We start from the raw sequence: 24,573 nt of genomic DNA, 5'->3' as shown, positions 1-24,573 counted from the left end.
ATGCCTACTCTTGTGTTTCTATTCTCAGAGCTCATTTTAATAGGTGTTTTTGACTTATTTCCCTGAGCTATAGAGACATTTAGTGAGTCCTGATGCCCTGAAACTGCCCCTGAGAAACAGATGAAGTTTTTCAGTGAAACTCGCTTAGTGGCTGAAAACTTTGGCTGAGGTATATATATATTTTTTTGCCAGGTCAAAAGCAGGAAAACAGGAAGTGGACTCAGCAGATGTGGTATTTATTTTTCTCCCCCTCCCTACAGAGATCAACCTTATCGGTGTCAGCCTGTCGTCTGTCTTCTATCCCACTGTCAACATCTGCACATTTACGGTCAGAGGTCGCTGCGCACTCTTCCACATAAACAAAAAAAAGCAGAGGGATTGGAGAGAGGAATTTCTACTGCCTGTTATTGGCACTTCAAAGGTCCAGGAGACTTTGAGAAAGTGCTTTTTCAGCACTTTGTATTCACCCCTCTCCGGCCTGCAAGAAGGACTGCCTGTTTTTATTAGACAACACAAGGAAAACAATTGAGATTTATGAGTGAATGCGGCTCTGTTTGCTAACACTCTGCTCTCTTATGTTAGCTCTGCCATCCCAGGCATGTCGATGAGCACCTTGGCATTAAAAAGGTGGGAAGAGGTCCTGGTTTTACTGACAGTTTATTCACGAGCAGTATGGCTGAGCAATATAGCATCAAGTTCACTGATGATATTTCAAGATATCTGATTTGATTGATGCTTGCATCTTGCTGGCAGCAGCATTTCCAAGTTTAAGTAAATACATAAAAGGGATTTCCTACCTTCTCTTACAATGAACTGCTGTCACAGATGAGGCACTTCTTAATTTGCAGCGGGAATCTATTGAAACAAGGTGCCAGCAGCAGCTGCTTAAGTAGCACCTTTTTTTTAGGAGCTAAATTGTGATTGGAGGCTGAAACATCCCTGCGCTCGTCTTTATTGCTATAGCCGTTGCTATAGCAACGACGCCACCGTATGACATCATGCTGATGATATGAAATGGCGCGTCCCTAATGGACTGCCGTGACGTGACGATCCACCTCTCACTTTGACGCCAGCGGTTAATGCCGCCTGAATGTGGGAAATATTAACTGGAAACAAGTGATTTTTAAATGACGAGTACAGTTGCAAGAGAGAGCAGAGCGTAACAGGTGAAGCACGCGGTTGTGTTTGTTTTTTTTGTTTTTTTTATGACACTTTCCTTTGAGGTGTATTGAAAAGTGCCCTTTGCTTCTTTTCTAAGAAAGTCTCACTTCAGGGGTCTCCTGTAGATTACAGCTAAGCAGATGGAATAGAAGAAGAAGCGGGTAAATGTCGGCTTTTGTTTTGTGTGTGTGTTTTTGTTGTTTTTTTTATTATTTGGTAGAAGAATGTGTTTCCCTGAGACGGCTCAGTAAGTCCTCCGTGCTCTTTCCTCATTTTCAATTCCAGAGAAACTGAATATGTGGAGGAAAAAAAAAGATTTTTCCCATGCGCTTCACCAAAGTCTGAGAATAAATGACTCGGCGGGATCATCTAATCTCTCGTATTCCCAATAAACCCTTTTGGCTCAGCATAAGCACACGTACAAAGACTTATTCCTGTATGTTTTCCCTTCAGTACATCTAACATATTTCCCACTGGCTGCTGTGTCGAAACGGCCACGTTGGAAGACCGCTATGGGGATCAATAAAGCGTTTTTCTGTCAGGTCAGCGGCTGATACTCAGGTTATTTACTCTGGGGCGTTAACAGAGGACTGTGGCAGTGATTGGTTGCTGGGGGTTTGCCCATGTTGCTGATACAGGATGCCTTTCTTACCCCATCTCTCTGTGAACACTTGAATTCATATCCAATAGCTTCTGCATTATCCCACAGGTTCAAATATAATAGATTTTATATATTTATAGATAAAAGACTGAGCTTTTTATGGGTCCCTGAATGTATTTGAGGTTATTTGGTTGCTAAATTCTGGGCAAAATGTATTGCGCTCATAAAGGGACACAGCTACACCCAAGCAGATGGCTTGTTTAACTGTGGCTGTCCAGACTTCAAGAGTGATTTCATGACTCCTTGTGACACTGAATGCATTTCATGGAGTGACAGATGTGGGTAAAGCCAGTGTAGCTTGAAGCTTCAGAGCTGCTCCTGCCTGAGTGCACAGAGCTAATTGCAGCAACACAAGCACTTTAGTTATTGAAACCTTTTGGCTCTAGGAAAATCTGATGGATACTTTATAGTCCAAATCACTACTTTAGAAAATACCATGCTGGTTTATTGAGAAGACAATAATTGTTTGTTGCAGCCCTTACTTTTCAGTGATTACTTCACTAATTAATTTGTGCACCTATTTGTGACCGTTTCAGCTCCACAAACAGACTTTTTCTCATTTTGGGTTTCGATTAGATCGGGGATTTCTAGTCTTTCTCAACTTTTTTTTTTTCTTTTCTTCCTGTATTAAAAAAACATTTACACATGCAGTGTAAGTTTGTGCCGTTGAGCCACACCTAACCAAATCTCTCTGCAGCATCAGCGTCGGTGTACTCACAAACACACTGTGGCTAAAACTGACTTCCTATTCGTAATGTTTTCAATTCTGCGAGGATTAGCTCAGGAATCCAGGGCACTGAGTGACCTATTGATCTGTGCCGGGGTCTGACATCAAGTGCCTTCAGCCTCTGTACTTCCTGGGTCTTCCTAACAAGCAAGTGTTGTTCTGGAGTGTACTGGCATATCCCTTGGCAAATGCGAGTTCAAATAAGTCTGAGCAGCTTTAAAAGAGACCAGGCCTGTCATGCAGATGAGGCCCATTAGTGCCCTGTTTTATTCTTTTCAAGCTCAAAAGAAAGATTGCGATGATATTTTACATGGTGAAATGGGAATCTGAGAAGATAAATCAGACTAATGAACGCAGTCATTTTTTACCTTGGCATGCGTGGACTTTTTGTCAAAGACAAGACAAAGAAGCTGAGGAGACCATTCTCACATCTCATGTGTGACTTCAGGAAAGTGTACACTCACATGCACCCAGAAATGTTTCACTTAATGATAAGTAGCCCACTAAAACATTTAAATGGTCGTTTTAATGATTATTACCTACAAATGTGTTTGTGGTTCAGTTCAATGACTTTTCTCCTTCAGCTGAAACTCTACTTTGACCTTGCCAACTACAATTTGAATATTTGATTTGTCTCATAAGGGTACCAAGCTATACTAATCACATTGCTCAGCCTGCCAAGTATCAGAATCTATTTTGCCTCTGTGCCAATAGCTGTAAGTAAATTCGGAGCGCTGCGCTGAGAGTTCAGGTATATACTGTCACCCCGGGGACTGAGGAAGGTCCAAGTTGTGTGAGAAAAGGGGCTTTATGCAAATTGTCTGCAACATATACATTGGACATATCGTTGAGTTTTCCAATTTGACTGCAATGCCCGGGAGAGATGTTCTCACAGCACAAGCTCATCTTCTTTTCAATTACAGCAGCAGTGCAGGTGAAGTGGCCTATTTGCCTGTCGAGGCTCACGGGGTGCACTCGGCTAGTTAGAATGACTGGCAGCGAGGAACAAAGACGGGGATAAGAAAGGAGGGATTTACATTGATGCAGATTCTCTGCTTACACGGAGAGAACAGTCAAGTTTGTACCACAACATTGTTGAAAATAAAGACCAAGCTCGCTACAAGTCTAAAAATAGTCGGTGAGAATGTAAATGTTAGAGGCACAGGTAGAGCTGGGCGATAGAATGATAACGATATGTATCGCGATATAACTTTTACTCGATAGAGAAATTAAACTATCGCGATAGACCTCGCCGCTCTTGTCCTCTTAAAAAAAAAAAAAAAAAAGGTCAGCCAATCCAAATTAAGTAGCGCAGAGCCGAACCAATCACAGCCGCAGCGTCACGTCGCGTGACTTGTTACATACAGCACAAGTGCCAAGGCGCACATGTGTATTTGTTTGGGAAGCAGCCAGCCACCGTACCGCCCGGGTAATGGAGGAAATGAGTGTGCCGACTAGAAAAATCAACCGAGCGTGACCGAAGGTTACCGAAGAGAAATCAGATGATGGTTCCAATGCCGGAGAGATTGTCGAACGGAAGAGCCAGAGAAGTTCCGTAGTGGGAAGGTATTTCGGCTATTTCAAGTCTGACAAAAAACAGAGTAGCGTGCACTGTAAATTGTGCCGAAAGCAAGTCTGGAAATACAATAAACTGGTGCATGCGTCACACTGTGCGCCACGTTATTGTTTCGGTGAAATGAATTTCTACAATACTGTTACTGTTAATTCTACTCTCTGCAGTGTTTAAATGCTTACATACACACACAGTTACTGTCCGTCCACACATACGACTCGGTTCTGCTTCTATGTCCCAGCTTTGTTTACTTTTTCCCACCGAGGCTTCTAGACTTCTGATTGGCCAACATTTCTGCACGGTTAGGAATCTAGCGCCACCTGCTGCTTTGGCATGTTCATAGCAGCGTTTTCCTTCATTTCTGCCTTTATGTGTGGACGGGATTATTTTTTAAAACGTAAACGGAAAATCTCCGTTTTCAAAAATACCCGTGTACGTGTGGACGTAGCCTCAGTCTCTGACTGGAAGCGCTAATTCGGCTTTTGTCAGACTAAAGTAACTGTTAAAACTGTTTGAAAAGCTCAGCTATACAACAAGGAGAGATTGAGAATTTCCTTTTAGTTCTCAGTTTATTTGATATTGACAAAAGTTAGTTTTGTCTGTTCTTCTGTAAAACAAACTAAGATTTATTTTTAGAATTAATATTTTGTTTCTAAGTGGAATTGACAATTTAGTCTGTTTCATTTGTTCTATTTTGAAACTTAAACGCTTTAGCGGCTGCCTTTTGTGTAGTTTGCAATATTTGCCTTTATTTATCTGAAAAAGTCTCATGTTCCTTAAGTACATCTACCCTGTTGAACTTCATCCATCCATTCGCATCATTCATCCATTCCATCCATTTGTAAATGCTTAATGGATGAACTTATTATGGGAAATAAATATTTAAATAAAAACAAGCTGCTGATTATTTCACATTTTACTTGTGAGCAACGGCACATTTAAATCTTACAAATATAGTTATTTGGCTTATATCGTGATAGATATCGTTATCGCCTGAAATGAAAAAAACATATCGTGATATGAAAAAATCTTATATCGCCCAGCTCTAGGCACAGGTATAGTACGCCTTATTTACACTATATACACATTTGATCCATTTGTTCCTGTTATTATTTTGCTTTTTTCTCCATCCTGCCTTTGATCGAGTTTTCAAGTATAAATCCAGTTGCTTAAATTCTTTGTTTTCCTTTTATTTGAGGCCTTGACACTAAAAGGCACAACGAGTACCGTCACATTTCTAAGTGTAATTAGGATGTCTGAATAGTGGCTTATTCTTTTATTCTCACTAGAGCCAGCTGCCATTCTCTTATTTATTTTTGCGTGGACCTTGTTTTACCCCAGCAGGAGCAGAATATCTCGAAGTGGATTTAATTGCATGTGTCTGTCAAATGGAGTAGCGGGACAATTTTGTGTTTCTTTTTTATGTGTGTGTGCTTTTTGTGTTGTATGTGTCCAGTGTTGTTTATACTGCCATGCTCTGCTGCAATTGTTAGGATGATTTGTTAATGTCAGGTATGAACTAGTGCTGTCAGCGTTAATCTCGTTAAAATGACATTAATGCTATAACCGCATTAACGCAGTAAATCTCCGTTAGCTCGTTAACACGGATCGCCCCGTGCGAAGGCTGCACGTCATCAACGCATTAGCGCCATGCAGCTCTCTTGCACGGGGCGATCCGCGTTAACTCGCTAACTGAGATTCACTGTGTTAATGCGGTTATGGCGTTAGCTTCATTTTAACGAGATTAACGCTGACAGCACCAGTATGAACACAACATCAGACCAAAAGCAACCAGTTCATATACTGCCTACTTAGTATGTACATATTGTGCAGAAATGAAATGTGACAGGTGGTTGGTAAACCTCTGCAAACTGCAGATTTAGCAAAATCGTTTTGTACTTTCTTACAATAAATATAGTGGAGCCCTGATGAAATCACACATAATGCTTAAAAACACTTAAAGTATGAGTCATAAGTTAAGTATGTTGCTACAGCTAAAGACTTGGACAGATCGCACACAGATTTTTATGAAGATGCATCTGAGAAATATGAAAAAAAATTCACAATTCTCAAAGTGTGGGCTGCAGGCCAATCTTGGTAATATTTTGCACGGTCCAAGGACACTATGAAGTACTCCGAACATCCATAATTTAACTCATTATGATAACAGCCCAGACAGCAGAATAAACCATTCTAACATAATGGTGTCAAGAAATATATAAGCCATATATGATTAAAACCCAGTAAAATCCACAAATTGATTTTAATGTGTGCATTTTTACTGTGTACCACTCATTCATACGCTGGCTCTTTAAGCTGGAATATAGTCATTAAAACTTTGTGAACTCCTGCTCTGTAATATACTTTATAATCAGTCAGTGGTTTAACAAGCTCCTGGTACTTTATATGAACTGTTTTACTCGTCCAATTTGCTGTTGTGACGTGAGCAATTGCTAAAACAAAATTTCTAATTTTGTGTAATTTCTGGAGGTTTATCAGCGTGACTGCTCCCTTTTCCCCTCTCCTATGGCTTTGGCTATGTGATTCCTGTGCCTGTGCTCACTTTTCTTGTACTTGTGCACTTATCTCAGGGGTGGGCCTCGAGGGCCGGTGTCCTGTAGGTTTTAGATGTGTCCTTGATTAAACACAGCTGATTCAAATGGCTAAGTTACCTCCTCAACATGTCTTGAAGTTCTCTAGAGGCCTGGTAATGAACTCATCATGTGATTCAGGTGTGTTGACCCAGGGTGAGATCTAAAACCTGCAGGACACCGGCCCTCGAGGCCTGGAATTGCCCACCTCTGACTTATCTGGACCTCCACTAAAACTAAAGCCAGACACTAACCACTGTTTTTGATCATCTTTTGGGTCACTTTGGACCTCCCTGGTAACCCCCACGTTTAATACAACAAATCTGTTTCTTATTGTTTCAATAAATAAAGAAATGCTTGCATCAGCTAAGTATCTACCTTTATCGTTGGTTTAAAGGTATTCGGTCTAAGGCTTATGTGCTATTTGGGTGAAACGGTGTAACACTGAGCTGAAGTGAGATTGAGACAGAATACAAATAGTTCCAATAAAAGACGTTATCATGGCAGGAGAGAAAAACAAGTGAATGAATGATATGTGGAGAGCTGGAGTTGTAAAAGGGACTTGAGAAGATGAAACAACACTTGTAAGTCAACAGAAGACTTCAGTGGTCAGGGGAGGGAAAACAGGCGGCGATATCCAGCTGGTCTTTGTCTTTAACAAAAGACAGCATTGCTTTCTTTAGACCACTCCAAAGATATCTCTAGCTGGCACAGACGTGAATGAGGAGAGGCTGCACTTGTTTCAGAATCCTCACCTCCCCCCTGAGCTCATGCCCCGGCACCCAACCTCCCGTTGATGAAAAGTGGAGAGGCAAACAAAGACGGGCATTGTTTTACTGTCAGCTTAGGAGGGGTGCTAACATGGCATATACCTCAAAAACAAGACGCAGAGAGAGGCCTCTCCACAGGCCTGACACCTAATTGGGTGAGTGACAGCCTAGTTATCGTACCAAGGGATTCTGGGAGGCTTTGTGAGAAGTGGGGAAGGAGAGCCATTCACCCAGAGAGCCCCCTAAATGGAAAACAGTAGCATTCTTTGCCATAACTGAGGTCATGGGCTTCAGTTTTCACTGAGACATTGTGTTAGGTGAGGAGTAGTTGGTGAAAGGGGTAGGCATATAGAGGCGGGAGCAGGTCTGTGAGAGGCATCACCCCACAGAGGCCCGCGTGGCCCCTGTGGTGACGTCACTGATGCATTCAGTTCTCCCCCCGCTGAGCACCAATTAGCCTGTTGCTGCGTGCTACTGGAGAGAAGGCTTTTTGTGCTCCACAGCTGAGCAGCAGCTGCACTTTAGTCACCAACTTGTGGTTTAAGCCACACGTCATCTAGTCAGGAAACGGGAAACTACAGCACTAACTGATAACACGCATGAGCTGTCACTACTCTACCCTGAAATGCTTAACTGACATAAAAATTCACACCAAATATGTGCCATGTTACAAAAATGTGGTGCATATTTGATCATTGTTATGTCACGGCTATTTTTTTTCCCTGTGCAGAGAAGGGAAATAGGAAGGACAGCTTTCTAACTATGATCTTAGTATTTGTAAGATCATCAGTATTTGTAACGGGTTGTCAATCATTTTTATTATACTTGCGAGCTTAATTTTACCAGCTGTGATGTGTGTGCGCTCAGACTTGACAGGATTATATAAGGTGAAATATTGTTTTAAAATAAATCAGCTCTCCAGCTGCAAAGCTATTGGAGTTCAAGAAATTAATAGCATTTTTACAGAATGGGGTAATATTACCTGATGCTTTTTAATAGAACAATAAAACATGCAGTCTACAAATCTGTTTAAACCCTACAACAAATAGGATTAAAGGAAGCCACACGCCGAATCGGCTGATGTGCAAAACAGAATTTTCAGGACACGCACAAAGCGCGCACACTCAGATAGTCTCCTAAAAGCTTCAAAAGCAAATAAACCCGCTGTAGACACAGTTTGCAGGTGCAAATTCAAATGCACCAACTTAACAAAATCACTTTTTCCCCCAAAAGCATATTTTTGAAATTCATCAAATTCCAGTTTCAGTTGGTAAACAAGTAACTCAAATAGTTTAATCCCTCATTGTGGTTTCTTGTCACATCTGACTTTGGATAATCTGGGGATTGATGCTGACTCATTCAAAGGAAGCTCACAATGGCAGCTCTTGGCAGGATTATGGCGGCTGTGAGAGCACACAGTGTGAACGGTGTCTGTTGGAGATGTTGATCCAGGTCGCTGCCTTCCAGCCAGTCCATTCGCTGTCAGTCAGGACGCGCTTCATCTCCAGCACGCAGCGGTATGTGGCATTTGTTAGGTGATGCAGGTTGTCCTCTTTGGCCTTTTGTGGCCAGTGGACCCTCATGCCTGTTTTGCTTTAGTCACAATAAGAACATTCAGTTTTCCGTCTTCATCTCCTCTCACTTTGGTTCCATTACCGCAGAAGGTGCTTCCCACTGTGGACAAAGAGAAGGCCATTTAGTTGAGTGACTGTGTCATACAGCAGCGTCGTAATTGCCTACTCGTTCAGTGTCCTTGTGGTGCTCCATCCAAAGCAACTGTGAATCATTGACAGCCTTATCAGAGTTGTCATATCATGTCTAAACTCTGGCTGGATTTAAGGTCAAAATTATTTCAGCCCTTTGGAAGATTACTTTAAAATCCCATCTTTGGGTCAGGCTCAAAAGCTTTAAAATAATTTGAAATGAGATTACTGAATCAACTTCTAGGACACGTGTGGATAACCTTGACCTATTCCAAACAAACTTTAGTTAATATCCACAGCACTCGGACTTACCTCTCAGTTTCCAGCTCCTTATTCCCTCCTTTAGAGCGCTCATGAAATGTTAAAGAAATGGTTAGATGTTTGTTTTATATCCTCCTACCAAAGCTGACATGTTTATTTTTCTTTACGCCTCAGTGCTTTGGTAAGCCGCTGCCCCATTATACCATTTTCAAGCTGTACCGGATCTGACCGTGAAAGAAAATAATAGTGTGAAAAAGCCTTTGCGACATGAATTTTAAACCTAAATAAAACACAGCAATTTTGCAGATAAAAGCTGGATCAAAGAAACTTCTTGTCTGGCCTCAGAATGAGTCAATGTGATAACTCCTGTGCCTACTGTCCTCTGTTGATGCTGGCGAACTTGGTTTTATACAGTAGCCTACTGTTTGCGGTATAATACAGCCATAGATTACATCCCTACCATATAATCGAGGCTTACATATGAGACTTTGGACCCTGCGCTTCGTGTGCACTGGGAAAGATGCTACCGCTGTGCTCACACACTGATATCATCACGTTGCTCTTTCCCCATTATACTTGCAGATTGGAGAGGTTTGATTTGTTATGTCGTGTCACCCGCCGGGACACCTCTGGTCTACGTGAGACATTTATTTATTTTTTGACAGTAGTAGTATTTAGCTCATACCCATATGCCCGTGTCCTTCTGAATCACATAGTGTGTAGTCTTGTCTCTAGTGGTCTCCTGGGCACATGCCGTTTCCTTTCCAAAAGAAAACTCAGCTGATTGACGTTTTATTATTGGAGCTTGCATCTCTTTGACGGAGCTATCAAGCATTTGAGAAGGTGATTATATGATAGGGTCCCTGCAATGCATATGTGAAGCATTAGCACTCCAACTGACATCCTTTTGTTGGATTAAATTGAAAAGATGACACTATGCAGCATTAGGGCACTATAAACTCGAGTGTGATGTCTTGTAACACTAAGACATCTTTTTTTAACAAATATCTATGCATACAAAAAGGATCACATAGCAAGCACCACAGATGCACATTTATACCCAGGCCCTGCTTTTACCTAAATGCATGCATTTAGTTAAGGCATTCATAGGTTTTATGCTAGTAACACTCAATGTTGTCTCGTGCGGGCTGCAGAGATCTGCAGAGAGCTTCCATTGTTCCACACCCCCAGATGTTTTTTATTTTGACACTTATACTTATACTTTGGACTTCAGTGTCAGTGAAGTTCTCCTCTAATAAGATGTGTTATATAACATTAAAATTCACATTTGAAGTGGAGAGGATGCTGCCGTGTAGCTGTTAGTCAGTCGCCGCTTTTCTTTGGTCACACCTCTTATTCTGCTCAATGCGATAACAGTTGTTTCTGGCTTAACTGCTGTTCCCAGCTCTGTCTTTTTAGAGCTGTGTAATTCAGCTTCTTTTTACTTTCCCAGCATGTCTCTTGGTGTACTCCAGCGCTAGGCCCTAATTAGGATGTGGATGCTTTCCTCCAGGGCGTGAATATTTGCCTGTGTAAGTGAGTGTGTGTGTATGCATTTGTGGTTCTGAGAAAGCAGACATCAGTCTGTATGTTGTGCTACTGAACCAAATATGGAAGCTGCAAAAGAAGCACCAGCTTATAAAGGTCCTGTCATATAACCTCGAGTCCTCACAGGGGTCCTTCTGACTTTTTAAAATTTTTCCTTAGCTATGAAATCTATAGTCAGGAGCATGTACAGAGTTACAATGACAAGCACAGACAAACCACAGAAGGTATCTCATGTACTCATTAGCCATAATAAATTGCCACATGCATGATAATTTAGACACTGACATGCTGAATGCAACAAAACATTGCAATGCTAATTCTCTCATTGCTTATGTACATATATTTAATGTTCTGGCTCGTTGTTGTAGAGCGCAGCCGATTGATCACTTTGCCACAAGTGTTTGAATTTTGAAGGTCACTCTTTTTGTATTGAGCTTTGAACTGAAAAACAAACAAGCAAAAACTTGCAGTGGATCAGGACTGCCCTCAAAATACATTGTTGAATCTACCCTGCAGTTTGAATATTCTGTTGAATATCAGTTTCCTTTTTTTTAGCTATGTATTCTTTTGTCAAAATGCCATTTCCAGTAAAACCAAGACATTTTATTCTGTTTTGTAATTTCAGTTTATATGTAGTGTACATTACTTTTTAAAGCTACTTTTTAAATGTTATTAAAAAGGTCAAAATGCAACTTTTTCTTGAGTCTAGCCAGGCTTTTTAGCCATCACTTTTCCAACTTAATCTTCAGTGATGAGAATTGCATAAACGTAACCTTTTTATTTACTTACTTTTAGTTTAGGAGGCAGATCACAGACTTTCACAACTTTTGGAAACATTAGCAGTAAGTTAATCAGCCCTGTCAACATGTACTTAACAATGGCAATGTGATGGCACGAGGATCCCTCACTGCTCACAGTACTTTACCTGACGTATATGTAAGGCCAGTGTTGGCTTGGCTCGCATGTGGATAAACAAATGCTGGAGAGTGCTAAGAGACTGGGATCTTCTGCTAATGCTTTGAAGGCATCAAGTCTACAAAATGATAATCAATTAATTCCTTTCAAAAACTAACAGATTAAATCTTGTTTTCTTTGCCTGTGACAGGAAAGGAGACTTCTTTGCCTTTTACACTGTTGGTTGAACAAAACAGATTGTTTGGATAGTTTTGGGAAATTACAGTTTGCAGATTTACTGTGTTTCACCGAAAATAATTGGTCGACTAAACGATAATGAAATGATTTGATTGTTGTAGCCATAATCTGTTTAAATTCCCAGAAAATCCTGGCCTGCACCAATTTATTTATTTATTTTTTTTCTTTTTAGCGTGACGGTTCTAAATATAATCACGCACTTGACAAACTGGATTATTTCCTCTTAGAGAGAAGCAAAACAAGCTGTTGTTTTTGTGAAAGATTGTGGATTATTACCTCAAGCTATTATTTACTGGCTATAAAATCCTGTCCTTGGATCAGGCTAATGCTCATATGCTCATACATGATTGCATGTAGTACTTTCTTCCACCCCCACATATTCCCACACACGCTGCCCATCCTTTATCATTCCATTACTTCAATTAGAACAACAGCCTCCAGCTTGAGTGGTGTTGTGTGGCTGAGACTACTCTATCAGTCTTTGTTGGCCACAGTTACGCACACAAAGCATGACAAATGAGGGAGACCTCTCCCTCATTACCTGAACTGTAATCACTGTGTTGCCTGATAAGATAACTGTCACACTTCATGCTCCGTTATTGACATTATTGGCAATCCAGATCGGCTATCTGTGCGGTCTGTACAGGTGTGGTGAAATGGAACAAATGGCCAATGTGATTGATTGCTGCACTTTTGACCTTTTTGGGGATTTTTTTTATGTTTTATCTAATATATGAAATTAAAATGGATTTGCTGGCAGAGGCGGCCATGAAGCAGATAAGCTCGCTGTAAATGCGACACAGATGTACTCAACCACATGCAATTATACTCAAACGGTCCATCGCTCCATTCATTCTGTAATTGTCAATCTAGGTTTTTTTTTTTTTTTTTTTTTTTTCTCGTACGTGAGCTGGCAGGCAGCATGGCGAAAGTGACTTTTGAGTTGACGGTGCCAATTCCTAGCGAGCAGCTTGTCTTTTCCTCCCAGTCCAGATCCCAAGGGGAGCCTCGGGCTAGAGAGAGATAAGAGCACCACTGAGGAAGCTGTCCCGAGCTTGGCTATGTCTGTTGTTGGCTTGTCCTCAGCGCACCCCCTTTCATTTCTGTTTGAGCGGCTTCAGTTGGTTAAACAAAGTTTAACATGATTGAGCAGGAAAAGAAAACTCTGTCTAAGAAGAAAAGACTTGGCGTTACTGGGATTTGATGCATTTGTGCGTGATCTTTGTTATAATTTCCTCACTATGCTGCTTGAAAGTAGCCTCTTTAATTTTGCAATGACATCATTTGAAGATGAAAGAGGGAAGGGGGGCAACAGAAAACATAAAAATAGATGTTTGGTTTCAAAACTGACCACATGTAATATAGTAGCTGCTTTTAAGTATGTGTCACAGGTAGTGATTACAGAAAAATGGGCACTTTTTTTTTCCTATTGCAAGTGAAGGTATGAGGCTGTGTTGGTTGGAGGTTTGCCCTGTCACGGTCATTAGTCATACAGACAGTGGTCGGCAGGCCATACTGTGTAATTTGGCCCAGATGTAGGTGGAGACTGTGCAGCCAGTCTGAGCCGAGCTGGAGGCTGTTTCCCCCCCGATCACCCACGACTATTGTTTTTCCTTTGACTTTGGCTCAGGGGTTTTCCATTAAAAAAATGAATGTGGGTCTCTGTGTTTATTGAGTGGAATGGTTTGAGAGGACCTGTTTAAATCTTGTCTTGAAGAGGCGCTCATAACAGCCCACATACTGTTGGGTGATTTTCTTTTCCTTGAGGGCCAAGCCTTGTTCTGTGTTTTGCGAAAGCCTGTCTGGAGTTGTTGTGTTATTTTCCCCTCTGTGCTGTTTCTTTCTGGTGATAATGCACTGTGCTTGTCAAAAATTGAGCAACACAGGAGCAGAGAAAATAGGGGGAAAAATGTTCTAAAAGATTACCACAGGTTGAGGCTGGTACTAGAGGTGTGCAGTAATATTCCTTTCTTTCTGTGAGAACAGCCCCAGGCTTTGACATTTTAGCCATCTTCCGTCTCCGATGCCTGCTTTTTAAAAAGCCGATTCTCCTTCTTCGCGCTCTCTTCTGAAACTAAATGTGCATGTCAGAAGAAAACTGTGGAAGAGCATGAATGTCAACAACTGATTAAACACAGTTTAGTTGTGGAAACCAAGTCATCTACTCTGTTCATTTATGCCGTCAGTTCGTGTACTCCTGCTCACTGAAATGAGGCATAATCAATTTTAATTGCACATTATCTACCACATCTAATTTATGTCATTACTTGACAGAGTAGTTCTGCAGCTGAGCTGTGTAAGGTCACTGTTCATGTGTCTGAGCCATAACTTTGCCACAACCTTTGTCTCTGGTCTGCTTAATTTAACAAGAACCTTTGCGGGGGTTCTCTTATAGTTTATTGCTGGATCATTTCTCTTCCTTTGTGAATATTTAAAACAAAAATGCTCAGGGAGGAAAGTAGATTTGCATATTTGCATTGATATGCAATTCCCTTGGAACATTTGCCTTTCATTTGACCTACTTGTGTAAATTTCCAAGGTATGATCCTCTGTTCTCTCTTGCTTCCTGCTTTTTCCGATGAAGTTTTGCAGTGAACTGATTTGTATGGCCACTACATGTCTGAACCTTTAATCTGTTAAAGCGAAGACAGAATTGTGTGGCAATTAGACGCTGAAGACCTGTCGGCACGAGCAGCGCATCAGTATAAAGCTGGTCTAAGTGATAGATGCAATATCAGTGATAGGAGATAGAAAAACAAGGTGATTGGTAGAGCAGAAGAATAACAAAGGAGGTAACATAATGTGGAGGATAAAGGCCAGTCTATAAGATGAAGTATCCACTGACTGCTCTGTAAACAAACTAAAAGTGGAGCTACACTCTGGTGACCACAGCACTGCTTTAATCATCTTTTTATATTCGCCATATGCTTGTGATAACACAGAAGGGTTGGCTATCAATTTGTAGTGGCTACAGCTCACACACATTACCCACCTGCTGTCTTTCCTTCGCATCCCAGCGCCACGGACCTGGACAGATTGACCAAATAGCATATGGCTCATTGGCTTATGTGGGAGGTGACAAAAACCTACCATTTACTTCAGTGACACTTCAGTTAAAATCTCATGTTTTGTGGATGAATGACAAACAATTGCTAACTGGGATTTCTTTCCTTGAAAGTAATGGTCTGTCTCATCCACTGAAATTCAAATCGCTGGCATAGAGATACAAATTTGTTTCCTGTAGGAAAATCTGAGGCCGCACAGAAGACCCTATTAGCCTGCCGTAGCAACCTATTAGCTGAGGACAGGCAAACTGGGCGCAGGCCCTTTTAAAGCTAATCACAGCTTGCGTCATGATGCTAGATACAAGGCAAACTGTGTGGAATCCCTGATGTGAGACTTTGCATAAAACAACCATTTCCCAAGCCTTGTAAACAAATCATTAATTTGCCACACAATGTAGCTCCAACCTAATTTCCTCTCTTGTTGAACACTGCAACCTTGTTTTGACTGGGATTTTGTCTGGATCAGATATTTTAGAGGCGAGATAAGGTCAACAGAAAAGTCTCTAGAGCTTTGGCACACACTTCTAAACAAACCGAAGCATTTCCACTATCTTAAACTCTAAGGATCCTTCTACAATCAGTATATACTTTGTATCATGCAGGTTTTTAGCTAGAAGGCTGTGCTTACTTCTAACAGATGCAATATTACAAGTAGGTATGTTGTCCTATACCAGTGGCTCTCAAAGAGTGGGCCAAGCCCCACTGCTTGTTCATCAAGCTGCTGCAGACGAGGCACACACAAGTATGCTCCTGTAGGAAATGGAATGCACCAATGAAGTTATTTAGGTAAAATTCAGCATGGATCCCTTTTTTATTATTGTTAGACATTTACTAAATTGTGAGGCTATGGGGTCCTGAGTTTGTGGTCTTGAGTGCAGGATGCCAAAAGAGCTTTGAGAACTGCTGTTTTATATCAAGGCTTCCACCAGGTTTTATTGCCTTGGGATGGAAAATATTGAAACTTTAAAAAATTTCTACAGTACTAGCAGCATAGTAAGACGTAGGCAGCGACAGCTGTTTCCTTGAGTTTCAAGAGGTCTCAGTCTGACGCTGTGCCCCTCGACCTCAGTAGTCACGCACAGTGCCTTCAATGAGCCACAACAATCCATATTTATTCTCTTTATCAGAGCATTTGTCAGATATATAAACAGAAATTAGTAGAGTAGAGAATCATGATGTGTCCTCATGATGCATGTATCTGTCTGACGTAGAATGCAGAGTTATGTGTGCTTGTTTTTCTCCCTGTGCCTGGCTCTGCATCAGTATTTCAGTCCATCTGTAACGCTCTGTGTGTTCTGCCCCGTGACTCTGCTTTTCGCTTCCATCCATCTCCCTTTCCTCTGATCCCCCGAGGGGGGGGGGGGGGGGGGTGTGTGTGTGTGTGTGTGTGTGTGTGTGTGTGTGCCTGTCTTCTGTAGAAAGGGGGAAAGCACGTCAAATTTCAGCATGTAGACTAACAACTAATGACTAATGACAGTCTCTGTTGTCTTCCATAGATTGCCATGAGTAAAACTGATAAAATCTATCCCACTAGTAATATCTTAATGGAGCAGTTTAGCATCCACAGAAGTGCACTTAGATGAGTAAGATGAGAAGATACCACTGTAGAAATTTCTATGGCAAATATGAAACCACAGTGAGGTATGCGTAGTGCAGCCCTTGTAAAGCTTCCTGATAATTATATAAATGTTGATGTCAAACTTTGTTGGATTCAACATCAATTGGAAAGTCATAATTACTTTAATACTGATAAACATGTGTGTCTGAGATAGAAGCTCTTGCTTTCTAGATTTGAAACATATGTGCTGATTCATTACAGTTAAGAGAATAAAACTGCGGTATGACATGATACTAAAAATGTTAAACTGGCACTGATGGAGGTGCAGGAACAATGTTCTCCTCTGACAAAAAGAAAGCACCGCTCTGTAATAAAGAAGCTACATTAAGCCAACAATAGCCTCATTTTATTTGGGACTGTCACTGAGTTTTGTTCCTTTATGATGGGATACATGCGGTATACTGTGCTCATTAGTTATGGCTTCTGAACCCCTTTGAATCACCAGGATTTTGCACCTACAAAAACAATATTTGCCCCCTTCCTGATGAATCTTTTAAGAGTCTTCCTCAGCACTTTGGAGGAGAGTGTGCTTTAAGATCATGCCAAAGCATCTCAATTGGATTAAAGTCAGAACTTTGACTAGGCCACTCCAAGAGCTATATTTTGCATAGCAAAAAAGCACTTCCGATGTCCTTTTAAAAAAATTTTTTTTAAAAACATTTCATAGCAGACTAGTAGGTAAAAGAAAACTTTGGTGTTAGCAATTTCCAGAAGATTAAGGAGACGAGGTCAGAATTGTGACATGTAGTTTATTATTATATACGTAATTGCTTAAGAAGTCTGGTTACTGACCGTGTCGGTGTTTCTTAAGAATGATTGGTGTATAAACCACAACTAAAACATAGCTTTCAGAAGACATTAGAAGATGCATTACCGGGATGTGCAAAGCTGACGGACTGACATGTTTGAGGCTTGCTATCATGAAAGGAAAAAGGGTTCAAGGTTAAAGTCTTGACTGTAATCTTACTGGGATGCAGCAGCATCACCTGAAGAAAGCTGTTCAGTAGAGCACCCCGAAAATATGATGAAATGATAGTTTTGCCAGGAGGAATGGATCAAAATTCCTTTGGTCCACCTGATGGAGTTTCTTGCTGCTAAACTGGGTCCTGAGTTGTTAAATTCAAGAACTCATTCCGCTTTCCCAGCATGCACTCTGAGTATTTAGTGAAATAGTATATATCTTGGTAAATGGTTGGAAGCTACTATAAGGAAAAAAGGATCTAGACTTAATCTTTTTTATTTTTTTTTAATCTTATTTTATCTTTTTGTAACCTCATCCTTCTAGTGCAGACTTTTAGCAGTGAAAATGAGTTTAAGAAAAAGGTGGGGGGGAAGAGCCAAATGAAAAGCCTTTTGATATCAGCATATGATGAAGCGTACCATTCTGCCAAGGATAAAATGAGACATACCATAATCTGTGCCTGTCAGGACAGCTAGTCATCTGCTCGCTGTGGTATGTGAGACCGGCATGTTGAGGCTGGTCATATGACTCTCGCTGATGAGTCAGAGATGACAGTGGGAGTCCTGCCGCACATCTGACCAGCCTCAGCCTGACCCTGGGGCAGTGCTCTGCCCCGCTGCGCCAAGTCTCTGCCGCTCTCTGTTGCTGTTCACCCATTAGCTTCAGTGGGCCAGCGGACCTCCCTCTCATCCAGCAGCATTAATGCCATAATGGGGGTCATGGTCGGGGGTAATTTTGTGAGTGTGGTGGCAGATTGTTTGTGTATAGAGAGAACATATGCGCAGGATAGAAACAGTTGCGCGTGTGCTCGCGATTGAAGTATAGAATGATTTTTGGATCATTGCTTGGGACAGTTAAGACATAATGGTGTTTAAATAGTGTAGAGTGACTACATGTCTTCTATGCTAACATCCTGCCATTGACTATGAAGTTTAACCAGCATTAGTCATTATAGCCAGAACAATTTAAGGCCATGTTTTTCTTCTTTTGCCTCCCTTTGTTAGCCAGACATTTTCACCTAATCTTATGCATTTTCAGTTATATATTTCAGTAATACATTGTGTTACTTTTTAAATTAACATGTTAAATTATCTATATAGACTGATCTTTATCACCAGCAGTGACTGCAGAGCCTATCCCATCTAGTCACCAGTGTGTCACAGCGACAGTGGTTGGTGACGATTGTCTTTACAATGTTTTTATGCGTAGAAATACATATCCAATAATGCAATTGTAATTACGCATGCACATTTTAAACCTTGAAGGACTTGAAGGGTTACTCTTGTGAGTATTGTAGGCCTTCATCTCAACTGAAGTTAAACAGTGAATAATATTTAAATGCGCACTAAATAATATGTCAAATCTAACAAAGGTTAAGTGCATTTTTGTGGCTGACAGCTGAAGTACAGCTATTAGGCTACTTGTAGCCAGATTATTGCTGGGCTATAAATATTACAATGTATTTCAATAAGCTACTTATATTTATAGTTTTACTTGCAGGGTATGTGACTGAGAAAATCTGTCCGATCGTGGCAGTTCGTCTTGTAACCGGAAGGTTGCCGGTTCGAGACCGGACAGTCTCGGTTGTTGTGTTCTTGGGCAAGACACTTCACCTACCGCCTACTGGTGATGGCCAGAGGGGCCGATGGCGCGATATGGCAGCCTCGCTTCTGTCAGTCTCCCCAGGGCAGCTGTGGCTACAACTGTAGCTGCCTCCACCAGTGTGTGAATGTGAGAGTGAATGATTAGTGGAATTGTAAAGCGCTTTGAGGGTCTCAAAAAGCGCTATATAAATGCAATCCATTATTATTATTATTATTATTATTATTATTATTATTATTCACAACACATTGCTGCAGGTATTTCATAATAAAATCCTGCTTAAGAAATTGGTTTGTTTCCACTTGAACCTCAGAGGGCCTTTACTTTTAAAATGGATATAAGAAGAAACAAGTTTGTTCTGCCATCTTAATGCAATAACTTTAAAAATGGCAAAATAGAGCTGAATAAACAAGGTTTTGTTCTAAAATATGACCTGACCAAGTCAAATCCAGGAAAGTAACCTGTTCCATTTTGCAGTTTAGGTAAATATGGGGCCTGGTTACTGTTGGACTGAATCTGGTCGGAGTAAAACTTTCCAACCAGTTGATCAGTGGCTCTGTCAGATCTACTGGATTATTATGTAATTTACACTGATTTGTTGTCTGCGTGAGATAGTAACTCCTGTATTTCCATAAAGAATGAGCTCGCTGTGATGGTTAAAAGCACAAGTACAAGAGAAGTCATCTGAGGTGAACAAAATGGGTGGTAACTTGAAGTAATTCACTGATTACATCAGCGACGTTTACAGTTTCTGCTGAGCTTTCCCTGAACGAGACACTGAATCTTAACATGCTCCAAGGATACTTTCTTCTCTCCCTGCATCATCTGAACAAATCTGTGTGTAGCGAGTGACCCAAACATCGTTGCTTAGGAGACGCAAAAATAAAGGACACGAAAACAAATTGTAATCTCGCTCTTTTTCTTTCTGTCGATCACGCTGGAAAAACAGCTGCATACTTTTTAAATGTGGGAAGTGTCTGCTTTTAAAGCACCCTCCTGGCAGAGGATAGATATAGCTTTCCACTCTGCCACTCACTCTGTCACATGGCTGCCATTTCCTCCTCAGGGTCTCCTCTCTTGAGAGCTGGCCTGTCAGCCAGAGACGATGTGGGTTGGAGGTGTCAGATTTGACTGGGATGTGGAGCAGCTAGAGGAGGAGAGAGGTGCGAGGAAGAGTCACTGAGGTTGCGTGCTAAAATGATTATGACTACCCTGCTGTAGCGTGAATGCAAAGCTGCTATGTGGGGAGTTCTTATTTTTGTGCAGTTGTGAATGAAATGTTTGTGCTAATGCAAGTACGTTGGCTTTTATAGTCAGCTGAGCATACTGTAGAAGTCTTTACCTGTTTAACCTTTGCTGCCTCCGAGCCCATGCGATGAACCATGAAGCTGTGAGGCAGTACATCTGAAGCATGATTATTATTGCCCTTGCACCGTGTATTGACCAGGAGAACACTACACAACTTCAGTCTTCTTCAGCTAAACCAAGTAGACCAAACACACACTTTTGCTTGTGGACGGTCTCCGCCCGATCCCATAAACAATCACGGCTCTGGCAGTCTATTTAGCTGATGGATTTGGTATTGACTTTATGGGCTCTTGCTCCATCTGCAAAGGGCTGACATGGTTGGTTCCCTGCGTTTGGATGGAGTAAGCTGAGGTGGATGAATTGACCCGCCTATCGATAACTCTTTCTACTTGTCTGTGCGGGCGGATATTTTATTGCCGCAGGAGGATGGGATGGCGAGGTTAGAGAGGAGGGAGAACTAGCATAAAAATCTGGCCCGCATCAGCTGGATTAGTCTGAGCTGTGGAGGTTGATGAACAGACTTGAGCAGTTTTGGAAAATAAACTAGAAACAAATCACTCATCCCATTGGCTTGTTTTTCATATCTGACTTTATACAAAATGTCTGAAATTTCACATGGAAATGAGACGAGACGAGATTAAACTTTAATGGTCCCCTTGGCAATTTCAGTATTACTAAGTTATGCGTGAAAGTCTGTATATTTTCAGCCACTGCCTGTTGTTTTGCTGTCATCAATTAAAATGAGGATTTTTATGGTAACAATTTGAAATTTTAATGGCTGAATATTGGTTTCAGAGTTCGGTTTGTGCACGTCTGGCAGTCTTACCCCGCTCTGCTACAAAACCATGCCGACAGAATATCTTTTAGTTATTGGAAGTCATGCAGGGATGAAGCTGTATTGTTTTTCAACTGGTCCTTTTTATGAATTGTGCCACCTTTTTCTATTTTTCATATCAGCTTTTTATAAAGAGAGAGAATTAGTTTTTTTTTCCCCTCGGATTTGCTTACATTACTGTTGCCTTTTTTTTTTTTTTTTTTTTTTTTTCAGCCAAGTTTTGCAAAAAACTTCACTCACTTTGTTTAAATACTTGCGTGCTAGCTAAGGTCAGCAGCCTAATATCAGGCATTGACTACGCATTTGTCTCAATTCTATTGTGTCCCCTTTATAAAGGTTATTGATGGCTGCAGAGTAAATAGCTGCAGCCTGCGAGTGAAACTGCCTCAGCTTTTGTTTTCTCATCTCACACAAACTCTTAATAGCCTAATTGGATCAATTAGAGCCCCTTATACAAAGGTGCTTGCTAACTCATGATTTAGCCAGCTTTCATTAGATTATTGGGGTTGTAAATGGGCTTAGTGCGACCGTGTGCACTTGTTGGGATTAGGTGCAACTTTTTTTTTTAATCTTCCTTATCTTATTGACGTTTTAATTTTAAACCATCGACTCACACTTAAAGTTGAATAAGCAGGAAATGCTTAAATACACCGGTATGTTCTTTGTGCCATTTTGGGCACTTGATCAACTTTTTAGCTGAATGCAAAGTGGGAGGAAATTCTAAACATGCAGTATGAATAATAGGTTTCTGCAAACAGTCATACAGTAAAATTACCCTGTGAGTTTTCACATACACGTGACTGGAATTTGAGTCTAGAGTAACCCTCCTACTAAGAGTCTGGCAAACAGCTCACCGCTTACATATATGAAAGAAGCTTTGACATACAGGCACGCGCATACATGCAGCACAAAAGAAATGGAGTGTGAAGCAATCTCCTCTGTACCATCCAGTGCAGAATGGGTTTCCACTGGTGTGTTTCATATTTTTCCGCTTGATGCTCAGCTCATTTTTGTGAGAAATGCAGTGGCAGAATTTAGAAGGCTGCGCTAGCTTCTTCTTTTTCTTTCCTTTTTAAAAGCGGGTAAAAAATGTAAATTTACTCAGTTTGGGTGAATGTTAACGTGAAATGATTAGTTTTAAAGCAAACACTCTTACATATCATCCATATTTCTCCTTAGAATCTGTATATATTAAAATGAAAGATTACCAGATAACATCAGAACAGGCTGGTTAAAATGAACAGCGTAATCACGTTGTTATCGAACTCAGTTATATTATGTATGTTATGTGCTGCCACAGAGGTAAGCTGCAGAGGAATGATCTATATTATTCAGTGTGGTCAAAATCTGAGTAGTAGATTGGGCTGTCTATCCATCCAAAAATGCCTTAAATGTTACTGTGAGCGTTAGGCCACACAACAGAGCTCAAGTAAATGTTTGTTTTGTCATAACACTCCAAATCCGCTTCATCTTAATCATCAAACTCTTCTTAAAAAAATTTAGTTTTGCTGTTTGCAAAAGTGCACATTTTTGTGCTTTCAGGAAAACAACAGCCACACGGTTTCAGCTTCAGGTGTCTTAGTGCCTTTCTTGATTGTTGTTTATTGAAAAGATATAAATCACCTTAGGCATCCTGATAAATAGTCCTCTGAACATGAATATGGTGCTTGGTAGCAGCAATTGTCGCATCTTGGAGTTATTTTTATAAAAAGTGTTTGCTGGAATTTGCCAGATCTCTGATGACAGACCTATCATAATCTTCCACACCCTCCCTGCTGTGAAGAAATCCTTGATATTGTCAGACACATTTGGACAGCCTTCCTGATTCTGGTTTATGCATCAGTAAGAAACCGCACAAGCTGCCAGGCCCCTCGTGTCAATCGCATCTGCACTCGCCGACTGGCGTTTATCTGAATCTTTTATAGCGCATCCAACATTAAGCATTCACCAAAAAATGGTAAGTGCTGTAGCAGAGCGTTACGGCCTATGAGATGATGAAATATTTGTGACAGTCGTGAAGCGTGTTACACAAGCAGCTTCACCAGCCTCCCTACAATTACATGAACGTGTGTGTGTCAACAGGTTTGCAAGTTCCTTTAATTCAGCTGAATCGGCCAGTGCTGTTATCTGTGCTGTAGAGACTCCATTTCTGTATCTTTTGAGTTGGTTTTAAAGGCTGGTGCGTCGGTGCACACGCAGCGTATTAGTAGGCCAAATGAGATTAGGCCAATTCAAAAAGAGCTCATTTATTGTCTGTAAACTCTCCCACCTCCACCCCCGCTCCTCGTAGCAATAGAGGCTTTTCATATCCATGTTTCGAGGAATTTAAAAATAACATGCTTGTTATTGCGTGAACTCATTGGGATCTTCCCTCTCTCCACGCGTTCCCTTCGCAAGTGCTTCTGAAAATAATGCTTGTGGACATCACAAAAGGGATGTAAAGCAGTGATGGGTAAAATCTTCTATCCCTGCTGGATAATGTATGCAAAGAGCCAGCACACATTTCATTTAACATTTCATTAAAATATTGCTAATATTAAAAAAAACAACTTTAAAATGAGTCATTTGGCCGCTTGTGTTCAACCTCATAGGTCCCTGATGAAATGCATGGCATTGAAATGGATTTAAATTGCAGTGCAGACACATTGTGGGCAATTGTTCTGGGAATCTTTAGCAAAGTGCTTCCTCTTTTTGAAGTTTTGGCTGTTGTTTTGTTCTTTTACAATATTGCACTCAGACATAGCGGGCAAACCGCAGCAGGATTAGACAGTGATGTCAGAGCATTTGGTTATTTCCTGCATTCCCAATTATCCCCATACCTCTGTGGCTATTCGCTTTCCGTCTTCCGCTCCCTCTTTACACTCCAAATGTTGGCAGTTTGTCCACATCTGCTTCTGAGATTCTGAAATCTAAAAATCCCACATTGTTTACCTCCCGCCAAATCGGTCTCAGATGGACAGAATGAAAGAGAGAGGGAGAGTTTGTGAGGACACAGTTGTAGGCTAGTAATAGTTTTAGTCTTACGGGGGCTCATGTG

The 24,573-nt window shown here is 41.0% G+C and overlaps 1 protein-coding gene across 3 annotated transcripts in view; it reads left to right on the top strand.

Annotated features, from left to right (window-relative positions):
• The window catches only part of LOC113031368 (mannosyl-oligosaccharide 1,2-alpha-mannosidase IC), a 202,119-nt gene that overhangs the window by 21,325 nt on the left and 156,221 nt on the right, over positions 1-24,573 (top strand). The window contains exon 1 of one of the 3 annotated variants that reach the window (XM_080308059.1): positions 2,884-4,115. The exons of the other annotated variants lie outside the window; for them this stretch is intronic. The gene's annotated coding sequence lies outside the window, so the exon portion shown is untranslated. Of the gene's footprint in view, positions 1-2,883; positions 4,116-24,573 lie in introns of those variants that run through there. 3 annotated transcript variants of the gene reach the window in all.

This window comes from Astatotilapia calliptera, chromosome 11 (assembly GCF_964374335.1).
Source record: "Astatotilapia calliptera chromosome 11, fAstCal68.1, whole genome shotgun sequence".
NCBI lineage: Eukaryota > Metazoa > Chordata > Actinopteri > Cichliformes > Cichlidae > Astatotilapia > Astatotilapia calliptera.
The sequence above is the reverse complement of the archived record's forward strand: the minus strand, read 5'-3'. Positions and strand labels throughout refer to the sequence as shown.